At 42.1% G+C, this 7549-nt stretch overlaps 1 non-coding gene across 1 annotated transcript; it reads left to right on the top strand.

The window, feature by feature from the left end:
* Positions 1-7149: 7149 nt before the first annotated feature.
* On the top strand, positions 7150-7251 carry LOC146352384 (U6 spliceosomal RNA). The gene has a single exon (XR_014788732.1). It is a non-coding gene; the product is annotated as a U6 spliceosomal RNA (small nuclear RNA).
* Positions 7252-7549: the final 298 nt, after the last annotated feature.

The following is a 7549-nucleotide window of genomic DNA, read 5'->3' as shown; positions in this document are numbered from 1 at the left end:
GGCAGGGGGCTGCAAGCAGGAGAGGTAATCAACAAAAAATGCCCTCCCTCGTAGTTATGCTGATGGAAGTCTCTGCGGGATCAAAGAGGATTCTGTCAGCAGAATGACACCAACTGGATTTAAGCCCCCAAATAACAAATCTTGTGGCACTTGCAAGACTGACAGATTTATTGCGGCATCTATTTCTTCATGAAGTTGAACTTCAAGTAAACTTGTTGTGATGCACCCAGAGTTGCCCTTGAACTCACTGAATGGGTCTTCCAGTCATGGAAAGCTGTTTTACACCTCACCTTAGAATAGGGGTGGGCAACTCGCGGCCCTCCAGCTGACTGACCTGTAACTCCCAGCATCCATCACCATTTGCTGCACTAGCGAGGGTTGTAGCCCCAAGCATCTGGAGGACCACAGTTTGCCAACTCCTGCACTAAAACAGTGTGTGACGAGTGAAATCTATGTATTTTCTAATGCAACCTCTCGCACAAGCAGAAGCATTGCAGGAGGAATGTTGTAGAACATACCCTGTCATAACGCTGGGTGAAATTTTAAGTGTTTGCATAACAGTGGTAGTGGCGGTTTTGCTTTTGTTTGCAGTCCTCTGGATCCAAACGATATTGTAGAACTTTGTCCATTTGTTCCTGCTGGAGTATCCTTGCATTTCTTTCCTGCCTACACATAGCATCTCATTCTTGTTATTTTCTCAATAAGTAAGCATTTTATGAACGATTTCAAGGGATACCTAATGGTCTGAGCTAAGAGACCATTATGGTCTCTTAAGTCTATGGTCTCTTAGGCTATGGGGCAGGATAGAAATGTAATAAACAAACAAACAGTCATAGTCCCTGATGTTCTCTGGATATTGCCAACTGAAATGCATTAGAGTTGGGCATCCAGTGCCACCCTTCTCTCCTATGATGTGTGTAACTATCACATGTGTGTGGTGGCTGGAGTAACTATGCAGTACCTTCTGTCTGCTTCTTGGGAAAAATAAACCTAAAATTCAAAAAAGCAAAAACCTGAAAAACCTGAAAAACAACAGAGCTGGGAACAGCAGTTGCATCTGCAGGAATCAGTAGTGGGAGCATCTCAGAAATCGTATCACTTGCTTAGAAAGCTGCTGTTGAGTGAAGAGCTACAAAGGGCAATTAAAAACCTGGCAACCTTACGTGATGATCATACTGGACCCAGGTATCTGCAATCTGTTTGCCTGCTGTTGATGTGCCCATGGACCAATGGAGTTAGTAAGCCAAAGGCATGGCAGGATGGTGGTTCTGAACAGATCACTACTGCATTCACAGCTGGGTTGTTTGAAAAGGACTTTGACAGAATTTAATTAGAGACATCTTGTTATACCAGGACTCCCTCAGGAACACAAGGCACGCATCAAGCAGGGACGCATAATGGTGAAACAAAAACAGTATCTGAATTTGATCTTCTTCCCAACAATAACTAATTCGTAAAATGTTAGGAGCAGCTTGAATTTCTCTATTACTTAGGAGTGACATTTTCTCTTGCAGCCATCTGAAAGTCCCTTGTTCCCTCTAAGACTCTACCTATATGTTCTTGCTACCCTGTATGAGTTCAGCAGCTTTCAAAACACCTTTGTGATGCCACCTCTCTTCCTTCCTTCAAAGTTTCCCTTCTCAAAACTCACCTTTTCCATTAAGACTTTGGTTTTTCTCTCTTGTTATCTTCCCTTACTGCAGCTAGGTTATAACATGTAACTGAACCATCACCTATTGTTTCCCTATTTGCCCTCGTTTCTCCTTCCTTCCCTGTCCTGATTCACCTGTGTCCATTTTTAGACTTTAACCTCCTTGGGGCATGTCCTGTCCTCTTGTACACTGCAAAGTGTCCTGCACACAGATGACACTATATAAACAAACAAACAAGCAAACAATCAAATATTATTATTTCCATTTAAGGATAGAATCCAGAAGCACACATTTGACAATGTTTGTGAATAGCCAGATACTTGAAGGGCCATCTGCACCCATATCAGCCAGCCTGGGCTCTGAGATTGGCCACAGAAGCCCTGCTTGCAGATCCAGCAATGAGGAAGGGCCTTCTCAGCGATACTCCTTCAACTCTGGAACTCACTCTCTCAAGTGATACACTTGCCTCTCTCCCTCTTCGTTTTTTTTTAAGATGGTCTCAAAATTCTTTAAAAAATCAAATTACCTTTGGATAGGAACTGGATGGTTTTATTTTATTATTTCTCCTCTTTTAATTGCTCTTAGAACAATTTGTGAGGTTATTCTGATGGTTAGATGTGCTTGCACGGCTCTTTTTATTTTTATTTTTAGGTTTTAAAGGTTTTGAATAATAGCTGTTCATGGAAGTACAGCACATTATATTAATGCAATATGGATTTTAATAAGGCAACCAGAATTTTGAGAGCAATATTGTGAATGTATAGAATGTATGATACCAATTCAGATTTCAGTCGCTGAATGTTTTTAATTAACATAATAAATTTAAGAACGCATCTCTCTTTTACTTTATGGGCCAGCTTGTAATCCTTGGCTGATACCTGAATCATGAGCCATTTCCCTCTAAACTTGCAGAATAGTAAATGAGCTAGGGATATGAGATTCAGCAAAGCTCGAGCTCATCAACATTCTTCCATTTCCACCTGGAAACTTGTTATGACATATGTCCATTTCAGATTGCGATCTTTGTCTTTTCTTTTGGCACAAAAATCTGTGTGCATTTTCTAAATGTAAGCATTCTTCTTCTGTTGATTAAAGCATGCTTATATGCCTTTATCAAAAGTACACATTTTTCATGTGCATTTTTCAAATGCGTGGATTTTTCAAACATGTGGGGCAGAATCCTATAGGGCTAATTCTTTTACAGCCCACCAATTCCATTGTGCAAGTGGTCCCCACTGTTTGTGCAATGGTGATTTAGCATTTCTGGGGGCAACCCAAAACAAGCGGAAACACTTGTTTCTGGAAGAAGGTAGGTCGGCAGAGCTCCCATAATGGAGCTTCGCCAACCTGCCTCCTTCCAGAAATGAGCATTTCTGTTTGTTTGGGGGCTCCCCCTAGGAAGTGCTAAATTTCCCTTGTGTGAGTGGTGGGTCCTGCTTGCAGAAGGGAATTGGTGAAGTGGAAAGGAAACAGTGGGGGCATAAACCCCCCTTTGGAACTGCCCATGTTCTCCTTGAGAATTGCATTGCAAGTTTGGAAATGTACTGACCAACCACAGATTGCGTTCAGGGGCACGAGATGAGAATTGGATAAATTCTGCTCAAAACTGCACTGAAACAAATTTCTCATATATCCTTAAAATGAGCTTCTTTGCATATATGATTTGTGTGCTGCAGACCAGGTGTCCAAAGCTTAGCAAGCACATACAAAGAGGTAGTTTAAATTAATCGCTTATTCCCAATGAAACTCTCACTTACTGTTGTGACAGATATGAACATGGACAGGTAATTTACAAAACAGTATTATAATTTATGAGCTTGATATCTGCTATATTTGAGTGCATTTCTCAGCTTGAAAACTGAACATACAGATGGTGTGAGTGTATATGATTTATAGATATTTCTCTCACATAATTGAAAGAAGGTAATACTCTTTCATTACCTGGTGAGTTAAAAAACTTGTAATGGTGAGATAGGATTTCATTTGTGTCAAAATTACAAATCTAGATGAAACTCCTGGGGGAAAGAAGCTGAGCTTACTTTGAGTGCCAGTCTTATTCTCAGAAAGACCAAGCCAATTATGAATTAAGCTGGCGAAAACTCACCTATTGCTAAACATTTGTAACCTTGTGATTAGGGATGTGCATGAAATAACTGAATAAGTGATGTCTTGCACTAGAGACCAAATTCTTATTGTGCTGCTGAACAGAAGTCTAGCTTCTGTTCAAATGCCAGTTCCTTGATTGGTCCTGTAAAACCAGTTCTTTCATTGGTGTAGATCACTACCTGTCTTCATTCCTTTGTCCTGGTCTTCTGGTCCTCCATAGAAAAGCCCTCTTCTTTGAAGAAAACCTGGATATTTCTCATTTCTAATTCATTGGAAGGAAATAAACAAATCCATTATTTTTGTATGAGGGACCTTCTTTTAGAAATGACACATAAAGGTTCATCTGTCTTTGCAGCTGATCTTCTAGAACATTGTGTTGAAAGGTTTTGTCACTGGAATCACCTTTCATTTGGGGAGGGGGGATCATTTCATTAGAAGGGTAATTTTTATTCTCACTATGACTTGGAGTCAGATGTTACAAAATAAATACTTCCTTCGTTAGGACAGAACTTAGCAAAAAAACTCTAGCTGGAAGTGGCTACGAAATATAGTATAGTATATATTTCAAACTCACTTAATCATAATGAATTAGCATTTACATTTAGACACACTAATGAGGAGAAATATCTCTTAACACAGAGTCTTGAAAAGGTACTTTTATCATTCTGAGTAATAGACTTCAGGATTGGCCTCTTGCCTTTTAATATATTATTCTTTTCCAATTTTGAGACTTTTAATACTCAATTTGCAGGTCCTGAATTATTTAGGGAGCCCCATTAGTCAGTTATAAATGGCTGCTTGCCCTTTGACAATCTCATTTATTACTCATCTGTTTGGCGATTTACTGGGGAATAGGTTAGACTTTTGCCTTGAAGTGCCAGCCCATAGGCGCTGAGTATTTTTCATTAGGGCTTGTTCAAATGATATTTGTGGCTAATGAAACATAATTGAAAGACTGGAGATTTTCATTGCCATTTTGTTTTCTTCAAATAAACTATTGTTCTATCTTTAAAGAAGAGATCGTTCTTTGCCTGCACAAAATGAAATCTTTTGGTTTGGATCTTCAGCTATTATGAACTAAATAGCCTGCTTCTAGTGAATGATGTGAAAATCTTGACATTTTATTAGTGAAGGACAAACCTGTCTAAATTTGGAATCAGCAGGGTACTTACAATTTTTTCTCAGTATGCATTCAGAAACAGCTTGTTGATTTTTAGGGGGGGACGAAAGTGACTTACCTGTCCTCGAAGCTTGTTCGCGGTGGGGGGGAGGCGCTTCGCTGCTCCCCCCACGAAGTTCAGGCTGGGGGGGAGGCTTCCTGCCTCGCCCGGCCAAAATTTAGGCTGGGGAGGAGGCTTCCCGCCTCGCCCGGCCGCGAACTCGAAAGTTTAAAAAAAAAACAAAAATGCCCCCGTGATAGGCTACGTGACGATTAACGTAGCCTATCACGGCTAGATCTGCAAAGTCAGCCGTGATAGGCTATGTCAATCGTCACGTAGCCTATCACGGGTGACTTAAAAAAAAAAAAAAAGCGCGTACGCTAATGGCGGCCCCCATAGGGAGCCGCCATTCGCGTTCCTTATTTGGTTGCTGTAGTTTACGTAAATCTTTACGTAGACTACGGCGACCAAATAAGGAACGGGAATGGCGGCTCCCTATGGGGGCCCTCCATTATCCGTACGGGCTTTTTTTTTTTTTAAGTCACCCGTGATAGGCTACGTGACGATTGACGCACTTTTTTTTTTTCCCAAAGTCACCTGTGATAGGCTACGTGACGATTTACATAGCCTATCACGGCTGACTTTGGAAATCTAGCCATGATAGGCTACGTAAATCGTTACGTAGCCTATCACGGGTGTGTGTGTGTGTTTTTTTTTACTTTACTTTTTTTTTTCGTGGCCGGGTAGACGGGGCGCTCCTCCCTGGCCTGAATTTCGGCGGCGAGGGACGGGGTGCCTCCCCCCCTCGCCTGAACTTCGGGAGGAGAAGCGAAGCACCTCCCCCCCACCGTGAAGCAAGCTGCAGGACAAGGTAAGTCCCTTTCGTCCATCCCTAAATTTCAGGTTCTGGGCAAGCAAGGAAGGAGGGCTTATCACTTCCTTTCCCAGCATAATCAGAACTAACCCCACCGCAATGGGGTTAGAATGCTTAGGGAAAAAAAGGCTTCATTGGCCAATGAGGACTTTTTTTAAAGGCCCCTAACTGAATGGTGGTAGGAGGTGATGTTCATTCTGATCATGCTGGGGAGGGAGGAGATAAGTCTCCTCTCCTTGTGTGCAGCGTTCCTAGTAAGAATTGCTCCCCTCTACCTGCAATTAATTAAAGTGAAAGCAAGGTACGTAGCATGTCTTTATGCATCAAGCTAAAGTCTGATTTGGTCCTTAGTTCACAGTGATCAACAATAATTACTTGTTGAAAGTAAAAGGCTATTTTGAAATAACCTCTGCATGCATGCCTACAAAACAGCCAACTCCATACTACACAAAATCCATTGGAATTACTGAGGGTTTTACTGAGTGTAAGAACTAAACTCTTAGGGTGCAATCCTATTCAGATAGGCAGCCGCCTCCAAACGCGGAGGCCACCAACTATCCAATACAGGGCAGGAGAAGCACAGGGGGGATCGTTCCCTCCACACTCCTCCTGCCTTGCATTTGTGGCTAGACAGTCGATTCCGGTTGTCTAGCTGTGAGAGGGCTGAGTGCAGGAAGAGGTTGCTGTATGACACATTGGATGTGTCGTACAGGCATTTCCGCCCTCCCTGCCCCAGAATGCCCCCAGACATGCCCCGTTTCAGCTGCTCTGCACTCCTCTTGCATGCACGGAGGACGGGGCTGTTCTGCATTCCCTCTGAGGCAGCACGGAAGTGGGAGGAGGTTGGTTCTCTGAGGTTGGTTCCCAGAAAACAAGTTATCCTATGGCCGTCTAGCCTCTGTCTAGCAGCATAGGATTGCTTCCTCCATGTATCTCTGCTTATGTACAAACAGCTGGGTTTGGAGGCTTGGTCCACTGACTGAACATTGCCCATGTTCAGAATCGAATTTTACATTCTGAGCTGGAGAAGAACTTCTGGGAGAAATGGCCCTTGCTTGTAAAAGTTTTGAGCATTACAGACTCAACAAATTTGTATTCTCAACTAGTATTTACAAACTTTGGCAACTTCACTACATTCTGTTCTAAATTGCATTTGCTAATAAACATGGGAGGTTGCAGATACAGAGAGATATGAGGTATGGTTCTAATTTTAGTATATGTGCTGCCAAAGCAAAAAACAAACAAACAAACAAACAAACAAACAAACAAACTGGAACACTTCATGAATTTGTGTGTCATCCTTGAGCAGGGGCCTTGTGCAAGGATGACATGCAAATTTGTGAAGCGTTCTCTATTTCTGCTTTGGAAGCACATATACTAAAATTGGAATGATACAGGGAAGGCTAGCATGGCCCCTGTGCAAGATGGCATACAAATTTGTGAGGCGTTCCACATTTTTGCTTTGGCAGAGATATGAGGCATGACACCAAAACATGTTGTATTGTTAGGGATAGGTGAATCAGTCTGTTTCTGGTCCATGTCAACTTTGCATGTATTCCATCATAGTCCATTCTGTCCAATTTCTACAGTTGTCTGCATTTTTTTTTTAATACACCTCCCCAACCCCCATCATCTGTTTTTGAATGCAGTTTTCGATAACATACACACTTTGGGTTGGATCCAGAATTTGCCTTCTCTGAGGGGAAGGGACATTCTGTGAGAGGAAGGACTCCATTTGTGTAAGATCTCTTTACCTG

This window comes from Heloderma suspectum, chromosome 2 (genome assembly GCF_057233095.1).
Source record: "Heloderma suspectum isolate Gila_16-S chromosome 2, 16-S_ref, whole genome shotgun sequence".
Taxonomy (NCBI): domain Eukaryota; kingdom Metazoa; phylum Chordata; class Lepidosauria; order Squamata; family Helodermatidae; genus Heloderma; species Heloderma suspectum.
Note: the sequence above shows the minus strand (reverse complement) of the source record. Positions and strands in the feature narration are given on the sequence as shown.